The sequence below is a fragment of the Neovison vison genome, chromosome 11, assembly GCF_020171115.1.
Source record: "Neovison vison isolate M4711 chromosome 11, ASM_NN_V1, whole genome shotgun sequence".
Classification (NCBI taxonomy): Eukaryota; Metazoa; Chordata; class Mammalia; order Carnivora; family Mustelidae; genus Neogale; species Neogale vison.
Window position 1 is genome coordinate 218,202,508 of NC_058101.1, and position 15,974 is coordinate 218,218,481.

Genomic DNA, 15,974 nt, shown 5'->3' on the forward strand with positions numbered 1-15,974 from the left:
AAAAAAAAAAAAGGACACATAAATTAAACACAATCACACTGCTTTAAATAACATTTTTTATAGATTTTTATTTATTTATTTGATAGAGAGAGATCACAAGTAGGCAGAAGGCAGGCAGAGAGAGAGGGGGAAGCAGGCTCAACTTTCATGCCATTTGATGGAATTCCCTGTTTCAGAGAGCAAAACAAAATCTATTCAGCCCCCAGTAAGTGCTTTTTCTTTTCTTTTCTTTTTTTAAAAAGATTTTATTTATCTGACAGACAGAGATCACAAGTAGGCAGAGAGGCAGGCAGAGAGATTGGAGGAAGCTGACTCCCTGCTTAGCAGAGAGCCCAATGCAGGGATGGATCCCAGGACCCCAGGACCATGACCCCAGCTGTGCAAGGCATCATGGTCCAGGCCCAGATGTTGCGGGGTGCCAGTGGGGGCACCCTGTCCACTCCCCAGTCCCTGTTTCGGTCCCTGGAAAGAGTGGGTGGGTGGTCGCCCAAACCATGTTTCCAGTCCAGGATTCCTAGGAAATTGCTAGTGCCTGTGTTTTGCTGTTTCTCCCCAATTTTCCCCTGCTCTGGGTCCCCACTCCTCACTCCTCCTAAAGCCAAAAGGACCAGCGAACCTGCCACAGACAAAGGCTTTTGGGATTGGAGCGTCTCCACCTTCAGAAGCTGCTCTGAAGCCTTAAAATGCAGTATCTGCAATGTGAGCGAAGCCACCTCCACCATATACTTGAAGATCTGGGTTAGCTTTGGCAGAAGGACTTTTGTTCCTTAAGGTGTGGGAGAGGGTGGAGCGCTATCCTTGAGGCCCTCTTTCCAACTTGTTGATGATGGCTTTTTTGCATTTGGGCGTGGTTGATGTGTGGTTTTGGTTGTGTGTATTTTGTGTGTATTTCCCCGCCACCGTCTCTCCCTGTCCACGGATCTCCATTTTAGCAGCGCGGGCCTCCCCGCACCCCGGGTGGCCCTGGAGCCCAGCAGTCACTGTTCCACAGCAAGTCCCCAGCCATCCCTCCCCTTCCACACCCTCAGCTCTGAGCAGGTACCTGGTCAATGATATGCTGTACCCCCAGCAACCCACCCCAACCCCAAGCGGGAAGTGGCACTGCTGGGAGAAGAAACGCAGTCCCCCCCCTTCCCCAAGCCCTTCCATGGCCCGACCTCAGCTGGACCTCAGTCCCTGGGCCTCAAGCTCCCAGGCCACCTCCGCTTGCACCACTGCAGCTGCCAGTCTCCCTGCCAGTCTCCCTCCCAACTGCACCGCCTTCTCCAAGTGACTGATGAGGGGCAAGGCTGGGTGCTGTGCCGAGGCGTGCAGTGGTGTGGCATGGCACAGCGTGGTGTGCTGTGCCATGTGCCAAGCTCTCTGTGCACCTCCCTGGGTGGGTGTGCTTGCTCAGGGAGCGTGGGACTGCTGGTGACCCGGGGGCCTGGCGAGGTGGAGCCTGGGAGCCCCACAAGCAGTGATGGATTCTGGAACCCTTGTGTCCCCCTTACGGGGCTGCATTTTCAGTGCCTGAGTTTTGTGATCATGGGTCTTTTAAGTATGAGTTTGGATGAGTATCTATGAGTTTTGCGATTATGTCAAATTTATTCCTAAATCATTTAGGTTGATGTTTTTTGTAACTGGAATTGTTCTTAATCTATTAATCTCATTTTTGCACTGCTCAATTTTGGTGAACAAGACTACAACTTGTCCTGAGTACTGATCCTGCATCGTGGAACTATGCTGGACATACTGAGGCCTAAGGGCATTTTTGTGGATTAATCTTTTTCTATAGAAGAATTCTATAGAAGAATTTTTTTCTATAGTATCTTATGAAAATAGAGACATTTTCACTTCTTCCACTCTTATTCATACTCCTGTTATTTCGTTTTCTTGCTAAATACCCAAGATAGAATTTCCAATAAAATGATGAATAAAAGTGGCAATTGCAGGCTTTTTTTCTTGTTCCTGACCTGAGGGAGGAACCATCTAGCCTTTTACCATTAAATATGTAAGTGTGGGTTCTCATATACAGCTTTTTATTACGATAAGAAAATTCTCTTTTATTCAGTTGACAGATTATTATCACCAAATGGTGTTGACATTTAACCACTTTTTTCTTCTATATCTATGGAGGTAATCATGTGGTTTACCCTTTATTATATTAATATGGTATATTAATTATATTGATTAAATATCATTTTATTTATTTATTTAACAGAGAGAGAGAGAGAGAAAGAGAGAGAATGAGTGAAGCAGGGGAAGTTGGAGAGGGAGAAACAGGCCCTCTGCCAGGCTTGGAGCCTTATGCAGGGCTTGATCCCAAGACCCTGGTATCATGACCTGAGCTGAAAGCAGATGCCTAATGACTGAGTCACCCAGGTGCCCCTAAATATCACATTTTGAGCAAACTTTGCATACCTGAGATAAATCCTCTTTAGCCATAGCATTTTATGTGTTGCTGAATTCAGTTTACTAGCATTAGTATTGAAGATTTTTGTGTCTACAGTTCTAAGAGATATTGGTCTATAATTTCATTTTCTTGTGTGATCTTTACCTGGTTTGGGGATCTCGCTAATACTGATTCTCACAGAATGAATGCGAACTGTTCTCTCCACGTCTACTTTTTGAATGATTTTTGAATCTTCCTTAAATGTTTTCACAGAATTCACCAGTGTGCCATATGGTCCCAGATTTTTTTTATGGAAAGTTTTTGGATTACCTGTTCGATTATTTTACTTGTTTAAATTCTATTCAGATTGTCTACTTTAGGGTTAAGATTAAGGAATTTGAGTCTTTCTAGCGACCTGCCAAATTCCTTTAGTTTTCTAATTTATTAGCATGCAATTGTTCCTCGTATTGCAATTTAATTCTTTTTATTTCTATAAGGCTAATAGGAATGCCTCTCTTTCATTCCAGATTTTTTCATAATGTGGTATTTTTATCTTATTTTTGGTAAGAATAGCCAAAAATTTGTCAATTGCTCACCTCTTTAAAGAATTAGCTTTTGGGGCACCTGGATGGCTCAGTGGGTTAAAGCCTCTGCCTTTGGCTCAGGTCATGATCTCAGGGTCCTGAGATCAAGCCCCTCATCAGGCTCTGTGCTTAGGAGGGAGCCTGCTTCCCTTCCTCTCTCTCTGCCTGCCTCCTGCCTACTTTTGATCTGTCTCTGTCAAACAAATAATAAAACAAAATCTTTTTTTAAAAAAAGAATTAGCTTTTGTATATATTGATTTTCTCTGTTGTGTCTTATTTCATTTATATCTGATCTCATCTTTCAAAATTTCTTTCCTTTTGCTTGCCTTTTAACTCATTCTTCCTTTATCAAGTTTTTATTTTTATTTCTTTATTTGAGAGACTGAAAGAGTGAGTGAGAAGGGAAGAGCAGAGAGACAAAAGCAGTCCTCGCTGAGCACAGAGCCCAACCCGGGGCTTGAGCCCACAACCCTGAGATCATGACCTGAGCCAAAACCAAGAATAGGTCACCTAAACAACTGAGCCACCTATAAGCCCCTAATTTGTTTTTCATTTTGTCATTTCTTATGATGATAGGTTATTAAAGTAATACTTTCTTCCTTTTTAAATATATGTTTATAATCCTAAGTTTCCCTCAAAAAAAACAACTTAACTGTATCCCATAAGACTTTGTATTTTATATTTTCACTTTCAAGAGATGAGCAATTGACAGATTTTTGGCTTTCAATCATCTCAAGGTATTTTCTAACTTCTACTGTGATTTCTTTTCTGACTCCTCTCTCATTTAGGAGTGTGTTATTTATTTTCCACATATTTGTGAATTTTCTGTTTCCTTTTGTGAATGACCTTTATTTTATTGTATGGAGTCATACATTGAGTGACTTTAGTTCTTCAACATGAATACTACATTTATAGGTCTTTTGGTTTTTCAGACTGGATAATCTCAATTGATCTCTATTTATATTCCCTGATTATTTCATCTTTTACTATCACTGAGCTCATCTGGAGAATATTTCATTTCAGTTATAATGCAACTTTCATTTCATTCTGTTCTAATTTTATTTTTAGTATATTCTTGATTTGGTGGGGCACCATTCTTCTACTTCCTGTGTATACTTTTTTGTAAGATTTTATTGATTTATTTGACAGACAGAGATTACAACTAGGCAGAGAGGCAGGCAGAAAGAGAGAGAGGAGGAAGCAGGTTCCCTGCTGAGCAGAGAGCCCAGTGCTGGGCTAGATCCTAGGACTCTGGGATCATGACCTGAGCCAAAGGCAGAGGCTTTAATCCACTAAGCCACCCAGGCACCCCGGTGTATTCTTTAAACATGGTTTTTCTTCAGTTCTTTAACATATGGAAACATAAGAATGACCGTTTTTGTCCACGTCTTTATCCACTCAACCTATATCTGGAGTTCTTTGGAAATGGCTTTAATTAATTGTATTTTGTTTGTTTTTTTTTTTCCTAGTGTATAGATAGCTATACTTCCCTTTTGCTGGAGTATTGTGTAATTTCTTGAGAAAATTAAGGTTTAAACTATATAATGTGGTAACTATAGAAGGTAGATCCTTCCCCTGGGTTTTGAAAGGTAGCCTAAACATCAAGGCCAGATCTCCTGAGACTACATTTCACTCTGTTTTCCCCCCTACATACACATATTTGCACACTTCATATGACTGTATTTTAATTATTAACCTGGGTAGTGGAATGCATATGTCTATTTACTTATTTACTGCTGTTTAATTTTGATGTTATTTTCTTTTTTTCCCCAATTTATTTATTTTCAGAAAAACATTATTCTAAAGCACTGGGTGTGGTGAAAAAATAATGAATAATGTTTTTTTGATGTTATTTTCTAATTATACAATGATTCTCTTTTAGCTGCTACTCCATGGAGTGTGCATCAAGAGTGCAACAAAATCCTATTGGCTTTCTTACCACAAATGTTGTTTTTCATTTCACAAATGAAATGTGAAATTTTCACAAATGTATGCTTTCATATGACTCGAGCTCCCCAATACACTCAAATCAAGAAAGATTCTTAAATACATAGAAAAATGGGGATTCAAATTGTGTCATGCTTTCTGCCTACGCATCATAGACATGTGATGTAAAACGGATATCGAGACAAAAGATTGAGCTTGGTTTTAATTGTTGCATCTAAACACTGTCAGACTGTAGACAAATCAATCATTAAATTATGCTCTTATTTGTAAACTGGGAATAACATCAGCTCTACTTAATACTTTAATATTTATGCATTTTTACATCAAATGTTACATATTTCTACATAAAAGTTATAAAATGCATTTTATTGAGATAAAATGTGTGTATTTTCTCCTGTACCACCTAGTTACTGTATAATATATAGGGTTATAAATTACTTTCTCAAGGTTACACACTCTTAAATTGCATATATGAAACTCAACCTTTTCTTTTTTTCTTTTTTTTCATATAAAACTATGCAAACGTATTACACAGATGTCCTTAGCTCTATTCACAATGCCCCAAATTGGAAAACTACATGTATACACAAGTATATGCATACATAAACAGATATGTATATATATATATATATATATATATATATATATATATATACTTGTATACACAATGGAATAATGTTTTTTTGTTTTTTTTTTAATTTATTTCTTATTTATTTCAGCATAACAATATTCATTATTTTTGCACCACACCCTGTACTCCATGCAATCCTTGCACTCTCTAAAACCCACCACCTGGTTCCCCCTACCTACCATCCCCCCGCCCCTTCACACCCCTTAGATTGTTTTTCCAAGTCCCTATGCTCTCATGGTTCACCTCACCTTCCAATTTCCACCAACTCTCTTCTCCTCTCTATCCTCCTATGTCCTGCATGCTATTTGTTATGCTCCACAAATACGTGAAACCATATGATAATTGACTCTCTCTGCTTGACTTATTTCACTCAGCATAATCTCTTCCAGTCCCTTCCATGTTGCTACAAAAGTTGGGCCTTAGTCCTTTCTGATGGAGGCATAATACTCCATAGTGTATATGGATCACATCTTCCTTATCCATTCGTCCGTTGAAGGGCATCTTGGTTCTTTCCACAGTTTGGTGACCATGGCCATTGCTGCTATAAACACTGGGGTACAGATGGCCCTTCTTTTCACTACATCTGTACCTTTGGTGTAAATACCCAGGAGCCCAATGGCCGGGTCATAGGGAAGTTTTATTTTTAATTTCTTGAAGAATCTCCACACTGTTCTCCAAAGAGGTTGCACCAACTTGCATTCCCACCAACAGTGGAAGAGGGTTCCCCTTTCTTCACATCCCCTCCAACACATGTTGTTTCCTGTCTTGCTAATTCTGGCCATTCTAACTGGTGTAAGGTAATACCTTAATGTGGTTTTAATTTGAATCTCCCTGAGGGCTAGTGATGATGAACATTTTTTCATGTGTCTGATGGCAATTTATATGTCTCCATCGGAGATGTGTCTGCTTTGCACCCGACACGAAATACAAACAACCAAAACCACACATCAACCACCTGAAAATGCAAAAAAGCCACCCTCAACAAGTTGGAAAGAGGACCTCAAGGAGAGCCCTCCACACTCTCCCACACCTTAAGCAAGAAAATCCTCCCACCAAAGCTAACCCAGATCTTCAAGTGCCTGGTGGAGGTGCCTTCCCTCACATCGCAGATGCTGCCTATGAAGGCTTCACTGCAGCTTGTGAAGGTGCAGATGCTCTAACCCCAAAAGCCTTTCTCTGCAGCAGGTTCCCTGGTCTTTCTGGCCTTCTGAGGAGGGAGGAGTGGGGGAAAGGGGAGGGAAGAGACAGGGATCCAGTTAAAAAGGAGGAGAAACAGCAAAACACGGGCACTGGTGAGCCCTAGCAATTTCCCAGGCATCCAGTACTGCAAACTTGGCTGGGAGACCGACCACCCACCCACCATTTCCAGGGACCAAAACAGGGACCGGGGAGTGCACGGGGCGCCCCCATGCGCACCCCACAAACTCTGGGCACAGACCATGCTGCCTCCCACAGGCAGTGGAGATGGCAGCGGCCTGAGAGAGGCCAAGGCGGTCATGGGGAGCGGCCGACTTGTGGACTGCAGCGTGGTGCTGGGGAGGGGGCCGGCAGGGGAGACGCTGGCCGGATCTGGAGGGAGCATGTAGAGGCAGCCAGAGGCCTGTGGCGGGAAATGGGCCAATTCCTTCCCTCTCCCCTCCCAGGCTGGCTCCCTCCCTTTCTCCCTACCTGGGTAAATCTCCCTTTGCCTGGGAGGAATGGTAATGGCGGTGGCAGCGACGGAGGGCCGCTGAGGAGGTGCTGCCAGGGCTGTTGCACTCAGAGCCGCCAGCCTCCAGCGGGAGCGACGGCGCCCCCTGCTGCCGCAGCCTCCCCCAGCCCCAGGATCTCCATTTTAGCAGCGCGGGCCTCCCTCCGCCCTGGGTAGCCACGGAAACTTGTCGTCGCCAGCCCCCTGTAGCCCCCAGCCCTCCCTCCCCTTCCACCCTCTCAGCTAAGAGCAGGTACCTGGTAGGGCTCTCCTTATCGCAGAAGGACAAGGGTGGGCTCTACCCCCGCATGCCCCCCTCCCAAATGCCAAAGTGGCGCCACTGGAAGGAAAATGCCATCCACGAAGTCCTCACAAACCGGCCCCCTCCCTTCTGGGCGACAGTCCTCAGCCCTACCTCTGCCCTTCCTCAGGTGCCAACACCGCTTGTGCAGCCAAAGCAGTCTGCGCAGACGCCGCCGTTTGCTCCGCCGCTGCTACCGCCGCAGACGCCGCCGCCGCCGCTGGAGCCCTGAACGCCCAAGCGGTTGCCGCTTGTGCAGTCCAGCTGTCTGCGCCAATACCGCTTGAACCGCCGACGCCGTCGTCTGTGTGGCCGCCCCTTCCGCAGACAACACTGCCTGCGCTGCCAAGGATGCCGCTTGCTCCGTTGAAACCACCTCCATCTGCACCGCCGCTTGCGACGCCGAAGCCGCTGTCTGCACTGTCGCTGCTACCGACGCTGCTGAAGCCGTGTCTGTCTGCACCGCCGCCGTTGTCTGCGCCGACGTCGCTTGCACCGTTGACGCCTTCCTCGGCGCCATCTCTGATTTCGGCGTTGACGTCCTCTGCGCCGTCACCGACGCCGCTTGTTCCGCCCCTAAAGCCGCTGCCACTGCTATCCCCGCCGTCGCCGCCGCTTATGCCGCTGCCGCCACCGCTTGAGCCCTGGACGCTTTCGGAGCCGAAGCCGCTTATGCAGCTGAAGGTATCTGCCCCTACGCCGCTTGGCGCCCTCAACGCCGCTGTCTGCGGCCACTGCTTACGCCGCAGGGCCGCTTGCGCCTCTGACGCAACCGCTTCCGCCGCCGCCACTGTCTGCGCCGCCAGCGCCATCAGCCTCCGTAGCGGGGACGGCGCAGTCGGGGCATCCCTGGGCGGCTTAACCGGTGTCTGAGGCGGTGCAGAGGGCGTTGACCGGAGAAGAGGCGGCGGCGCAGGTGGCGGCGTCGCCAGACAAGCGGGGAGGGCGTCGGCGGCGCAAGCCGCCTAGGCTGCACAAGCGGCGTGGGGGTTCAAGTGGCGATGGCGGCCCAGACGGCGGTGGCGAAGCGGTGGCGGTGGTGGCGCTGATGGTAGCGGCGGCGGCAGAGTCGGCGGCGGCAGCGGTAACAGCGGAGGTGCAGACAGCGGCGTCAGCGGCGCAGGCGGTGGCTGTGCAGATGGCGGAAGCTTTGGTGGCGGCGGCCTTGTCGGCGGCGGCGCCGGCGGTGGCGGCGGCGGAAGCGGCGGTGGCGCAGACAATGGCGTCGGCGGTTCAGGCGGCCTCTGGGCAGAAAGTGGTGGCGGTGCAGGCGTCAGTCGCTTTGGTGGTGGCGGCATTGTCGGCTGTGGCACAGGCGGTGTTGGCTGCGGAAACGGCGGCAGCACAGACGACGGTGTGGTCGGTGCAAGCGTCATTGGCGCAGAGTTGGACTGCACAAGCGACAACCGCTTGGGCGTCCACGGCTCCAGCAGTGGCAGCAGCGGCGTCCGCGGTGGTAGCAGCGGTGAGCAGACAGCGGCGTCGGCGCAGACTGCGTCGGCTGCACAAGCGGTGTTGGCGACTCAAGCGGCAGATCCGGCACAGATGGCAGCAACACAGATGGCAGCAACGCAGATGCCGGAGGGGGCTGTGGAAGAGGCGGCAGCGGCAGCTCCAGGGAGCCCCAGCAACTGAGGAAGGGCAGAGGTAGGGCTGAGGACTGGCGCGGAGAAGGGAGGGGGGCAGATTTGGGAGGAATTCCTGGATGGCACTTCTCCTTCCATTGGCGCCACTTTGGGCTTCGGGGTGGGCGGGCTGGGGTACAGCCAACCCTTGTCCTTGCAGGATAAGGAGAGCCCGACCAGGTACCTGCTCTGAGCTGAGAGGGTGGAAGGGGAGGGAGGGTTGGTGGCAAGAAGGGGCTGGCGACGACAAGTCTCCGTGGCTCCCCAGGGCCGAGGGAGGCCCGCGATGCTAAAATGGAGATTCTCGGGGATGGGGGAGGCTGCGGCGGCAGTGGGCCAGGTCGCTCCTGCTCAGGCCTGGCTGCTCTGGTGCAGCAGCCCTGGCGCCTGCTCCTCAGCGGCCGTCCGCCGCTGCCACCGCCGTGGCCATTCCTCCCAGGGAAAGGGAGATTTACCCTGGTGAGGAGGGAGGGAGGGAGCCAGCTTGGAAGGGGAGAGGGAAGGAGCCAGCCCACTCTCCGCCACTGGCCTCTGGCTGCCTCTGCGTGCCCCGTCTGATCCAGCCAGCATCTCCTCTGCTGCACTCCCCCGCCCCCCAATAGCCCCACACTGCAGTCCTCAAGTCCGCCCGCTCCCCGCTCCCATGGCGTCCTCTCTTTGGCCGCTGCCATCTCTGCCGCCTGTTAGAGGTAGCAGGGTCTGGGCCCTGAGGTTGTGGGGTGCCCTTGGGGGCACCCCGTGCACTCCCCGGTCCATGTTTGGGTCCCTGGAAAGGGTGGGTGTTTGGTCTCAGAGCCAAGTTTGCAGCACTGGATCCCTGTCTCTTCCCTCCCCTTTCCCCCACTTCTCACTCCTCAGAAGGCCAGAATGACCAGAGAACCTGCTGTAGAGAAAGGCTTTTGGGGTTTGAGCATCTGCACCTTCAGAAGCTGCGCTGAAGCCTTCATAGGCAGCCTCTGCCTTGTGAGGGAAGGCACCTCCACCAGGTACTAGAAGATCTGGGTTAGCTTTGGTGGGAGGACTTTTGTTGCTTAAGGTGTGGGAGAGTGTGGAGGGCTCTCCTTGAGGTCCTCTTTCCAACTTGTTGAGGATGGCTTTTTTATATTTCCAGGTGGTTGATGTGTGGTTTTGGTTGTGTGTATTTTGTGTTGGGTGCAAAGGGGTCCTTTTCACCGCATGACTTGTGGGAGGACATTTGTCCAAGTTTTTGTCTCATTTCTAACGGGCTGGATTGGTTTGCCACTTGTATCCATTGGGTTATTGGTATGGATGGGCTCAAAAAGAGAGGAAGCAGGGATTTTTCTGTGGATTGGAGGAGTTTACACATGTTCTTTTTTTTTTTTTCCCAATTTATTTATTTTCAGAAAAACAGTATTCATTATTTTTTCACCACACCCAGTGCTCCATGCAAGCTGTGCCCTCTATAATACCCACCACCTGGTACCCCAACCTCCCACCCCCCCGCCACTTCAGACCCCTCAGACTGTTTTTCAGAGTCCATAGTCTCTCATGGTTCACCTCCCCTTCCAATTTACCCAAATTCCCTACTACTCTCTAACGCCCCTTGTCCTCCATGCTATTGGTTATGCTCCACAAATGAGTGAAACCATATGATAATTGACTCTCTCTGCTTGACTGATTTCACTCAGCATAATCTCTTCCAGTCCCGTCCATGTTGCTACAAAAGTTGGATATTCGTCCTTTCTGATGGAGGCATAATACTCCATAGTGTATATGGACCACATCTTCCTTATCCATTCATCCGTTGAAGGGCATCTTGGTTCTTTCCATAGTTTGGCGACTGTGGCCATTGCTGCTATAAACATTGGGGTACAGATGGCCCTTCTTTTCACGACATCTGTATCTTTGGGGTAAATACCCAGGAGTGCAATTGCAGGGTCGTAGGGAAGCTCTATTTTTAATTTCTTGAGGAATCTCCACACTGTTCTCCAAAGAGGCTGCACCAACTTGCATTCCCACCAACAGTGTAAGAGGGTTCCCCTTTCTCCACATCCTCTCCAACACATGTTGTTTCCTGTTTTGTTAATTTTGGCCATTCTAACTGGTGTAAGGTGATATCTCAATGTGGTTTTAATTTGAATCTCCCTGAGGGCTAATGATGATGAGCATTTTTTCATGTGTCTGATAGCCATTTGTATTTCTTGATTGGAGAAGTGTCTGTTCATATCTTCTGCCCATTTTTTGTTCTTTTGACCATGTGTAGAACGGTTTTAATTTGCCTGTCCTGAATTACGTTTTCTTCTCCTGAGCGATTTGGTGGTGGAGGTACAGTTATGCTGGTTGTTGTGCTTTTCCTGTCTTGAGCGGCAAATGTCTGTTCCTTTCTTGTGTTGAAGATAAACGTTGGGGTTGGATAAAGAAAGTGTAATTTTTGCAAAGCTCAGTTGTCAGTTTGTGTTTATTTTCTAATGATCTTCTGCAGTGGTGATGGGTGTCTTTCTAGACAGTGTTAAGATACACATTAGTCTTTTTGGGCAGCATACAATCTCCTTTCTTTTGTAGCAAGGGGTAGTTACTTCTGTAGGTTATTACTGTAGGCTTTGCCGTTTAGCTCATTGGTTTGGGGATAATGTAAAATTGAGACCTTTGTGTAGAGGATAGTCTGCTTTTCCTTGGTTGCCTGCCATTTTCTGAGGCCAAGCCAGCTAACCTGTCAGTGTATGCTGTTAGTTGCTGGGATGGGAGGTTTGACTGACGTAGGCTCATCCTGTGCTTCAGTCAATACTGAAGAAATTCCAAGATGAATAAAAACAATTTTGGTAGGGACGCCTGGGTGACTCAGTGGGTTAAGCCACTGCTTTCGGCTCAGGTCATGATCCTGGGGTCCTGGGGTCCAGTGGGGAGCCTGCCTCTCTCTCCACCTCTGCCGGCTTCTCTGCCTGCTTGTGTGCTTTCTCTCTCTCTTTATGCCCCCCCCACCACAAAAAAAAAAAACTATTTTGGTAAACGGCATCTGGGTGAGGAAGTGGTCAGCACTAAGTCAATTTGTTAGAACTTCAGGTAATAGTGGATCTCTGGATATCTTCTTTGCAGTCTGAACTGAAACATGCTGTATTGTTTTGGCTCTCAGTTTCTCTTTGGCTCTTTCACCTGGGCCTTTTTGGTTGTGTTGTCTTCCTCCCCATGGGGAAGTTCCCTTCTTCTTTTTAAGGGAAGGGAGTTTTGTGTTTGTTTGTTTGTTTTTAAGGCTTATTTATTCTCTTAAAGATACTTGTTTCCTTGAGAGAGTCTCTGTGGGGGCAGGGGAGGGCAGAGGGACAGAGAGAGAATTTCAGGTACACTCTGCACTGAGCCAGGAGCCAGACTGAGGGCTCAATCCCAGGACCCTGAGATCATGACCTGAGCCAGAGTCAGGAGTTGGATGCTTAACCCGTAGAGCCACCCAGGCACCCCTTTAAGTAAACTTTTTGAACCGCAGCATATATACAGAGAAGTGCAGAGATCATAAGCCAAAAGCTTGAGGAACCTTCACAAGGGGAACACACCATGTGACATTACACCCAGGACCCCAGAGTCTGTGATAACCCTCGTGAGGGTCACTTCTGCCATGGTTCTTGACTTCCGTTGCTGGGGAGCTGTTGTGCATGTTCGTGAATTTGGTGTATGTGGAGTCATCCAGTTGTATGCACTCCTGGGCCTGCCTTACGGAGAGTCATCCGTGTTTGTGTGTGTGGTTGTGAGTTTACCAGTGCTGCTGTTTCATCCTCACACTATTTTAGAGCTCCACTCTGCGTGTAGACCCTTAGACATCCTAGAAATAGGATAGCTCCTTGGTGCCTTTTAATTACCTGCATCCTTGAACACAGGTGTCTTCTTTCAGCTGTAGTGTAAGGATCAAGCCTGGTGTGTGGAACTTTTCTACAGCCCATAAACGGAGAAAGCTTTTGCCTCCTCAGTTGTAGAGTTCTATCAGTCACCGCTCTTTCAAGTCATTGGTGAAGTGGATAGAAAATGCCTGCTTTCAGGGAACCAAACGGATGTTGAAAAGGTGAGACAATTAAGTCTTCAGTGGTGGGAGGCGCACCCATGGAATAAATGAGTCCATGGGAGAGATAGTTAGTGTCTGTGGGTACATTGGGAAAGGCCTTACTGAATCTGGGATTTATGATTCTTGGAGGTCGTTTGTTGGGCAGACCCATACAAGTTAGTTGTTTGTTCCCTCCTCCATCCTTTTTCAGCTCTTCCTTCACTTCAGAGGTCATCCACACCTTTCCACTTCGCCCCACAGGCTGGTAACTACCATTTACTGTATAATAACCATCACCAGCCTTATGCGTCCAGGCCCAAGGCAAGCAAATCCAACTCTCTCTGCTTGGTCAAATTAAATTACGTGGCAGTTTTCATTGCCTTTTTATTTTCTTTTTTTAAAAGATTTTACTTATTTATTTGACAGAGATCACAAGTAGACAGAGAGGCAGGCAGAGAGAGATAGAGGAGGAAGCAGGCTCCCTGCCAAGCAGAGAACCAGATGTGGTGCTGGATCCCAGGTCCCTGGGATCATGCCCTGAACCAAGGCAGAGGTTTTAAGCCACTGATCCACCCAGGTGCCCCTCTCATTGCCTTTGAAATAATGTTCAAATGCCATGCATCACGAGGGGCTCCTGATTCAGTTCTTTTGTGTTCCTTTAGGATTTCTTCAAGCAGACTGCCACCAATCCAGATGTGCCCTCCACATATAGGGGTCTGTGTTTACTTCCAACTGCTTGTGTCTTGGGCTGGGACCATGGGACCTCATTTCCATACCTTCACACCTTCTCTTCCTCTGGATTTTCTCTGAAATGCTTTCCCTTGCTTCTTTGTCCTGCCTCACTACCATTTGGACTCCTAGATGTCTCAGGAAGCCTTTTCATCACTCCAGTGAGGTGTAGCTCATCTTTGCAACACTCCAATTGTATTTTTATTGGTTTGCCTCACCCTCCAAATCATGTACAATTCATTTAACACTTGAACAGAAGTTTTATTGGATCACCTATTACATTTTACCATTTTTGAGGGTAGGACCTTTTAAAAACAAAACAAAACAACCTAATGATTTTGAGAGAGGGAGGGAGGGTGGGGACAGAGAGAGAGAAAGTTTTAAGCAGTTTTCATGCAGACTCTGAGCCCCGCATGAGGCTCCATCTGATGTCCCTGAGATGCTGAGCATCTGACCCTTAACTGATTTGAGCCACACAGGTGCCCCCTGAGGGCAGGACCTCTCTTTTCACATCTTTATTTTTCTAAACTGTGTAGTACAGTGCCTGGCAGTGACAGGGCTTCAGGAAAAGTGTATAGAATAGATGAAGGTGAGTTTTAGTTGGAACCCGCCTCAAACTGTTCCATCCATTTGAAAGTTTTATATAATAAATAAGCTTTCATACTAGGGCTTGAATCCTGTGTCTGTAATGATACTAGGATAGGGGAAAGTTGTCTTTATGAAGTGTGTCCTTAAAAGTAATATAGCTGTTTTTCTCATTTTGTTTATCTCACCAGGGGCTGGAAATTAAACCCAGAACTTGAGTCTTGGATGCTGTAGGCAGTGCCTTGAAAGAACTTCCTGGAACGGTGTGGAGCTTCAGAGCATGAGCACATTGACCTGAGCAACAACTAGATGATTCCTAATCCTTTTTGGGTGTCCATTTGGTTATTTACGTGGCCAAGAAAGTCTTAAAAGTCTGCTGAGGAAGTGCAGATCCATCATGCGCAAAATCGGTTTTGAGGAACTAGATGGGTGTGCACGTGACCTGGTGTCTAAAGGCAGTTTAAGCATGGGAACAGAACATGTTGGGTATCAATGGAGTGGTTATGCTGTCCATCGTGTAAGTTGTCTTGTGCTCATATACCTATAAGTTGGAAGTTGTACACAGAGTATATTCTGTTGAGGACTGTGGATTAATTCTGTTAAATGGAAGTCTTGACCATTCACTCCACGTATTGAGCTTTAATTTCAGTTCTATGCAGTGATTGACTGTTGTGTCCAAGAAGAATTGTCAGTAAAGACACTGCAAGAAAACTGCAGTGTTAGTCAGAAATCAGGAATAGTGGAAATCATAAGGTAAACAAGGGAAATTTTAATTTTTCAACAGGATTAGATCATGCTCTCCTTTCCCTCCCTTTCTCAGTTTAGAAAAACTATTTATTTATTTATTTTTTTTAAGATTTATTTATTTATTTATTTGAGAGAGAGAGACAGTGAGAGAGAGCATGAGCGAGGAGAAGGTCAGAGAGCGAAGCAGACTCCCCATGGAGCTGGGAGCCTGATGTGGGACTCGATCCCGGGACTCCAGGATCAAGCTCTGAGCCGAAGGCAGTCGTCCAACCAACTGAGCCACTCAGGCGTCCCTAGAAAAACTATTTAAATAATCCTTTGGTTGAGAGAAGAAACTGGTAGAAGGGATATGTTAAAAAAAATCTTACTTAAAACTTCATATTAAGAGCATTTGCAATACATTTTAAGGTGAAGTTGCTTTTGCGGGGAACAGGTAATTAAAAGGGATGTAGAATGCCAGTATTATCAGTCAGTATTGGATCTTCAAATCTATCGAGTACTTGGTGGTTAGTCAGGGAGAAAATAAACCTGATGACTGCTTTCTGAGAAGAGATGAGATTTCCTATGTACGGTAGAAGGTTTATACACTGTTCATTCTTTTCTAGAAGTAAAAGTTGTCGAATATCATAAGTCTGCCAGAATATTCCAGGTTTCAAGAAATAAAAATTCAGCTTAAAACGAACTTCAGTCAAAACCAAACCATTCTGGGGCGTCTGGGTGGCTCAGCGGGTTAAGCCTCTGCCTTTGGCTCAGGTCATGATCTCAGGGACCTG

The 15,974-nt window shown here is 47.1% G+C and overlaps 1 long non-coding RNA gene across 1 annotated transcript; it reads left to right on the forward strand.

Moving 5' to 3' along the window:
• The first annotated feature begins 9,022 nt into the window (after positions 1-9,022).
• Positions 9,023-15,256, forward strand: LOC122890084. The gene is made up of 4 exons (XR_006381054.1): positions 9,023-9,174; positions 10,011-10,138; positions 12,994-13,161; positions 14,646-15,256. It is a non-coding gene; the product is annotated as an uncharacterized LOC122890084 (long non-coding RNA).
• Positions 15,257-15,974: the final 718 nt, after the last annotated feature.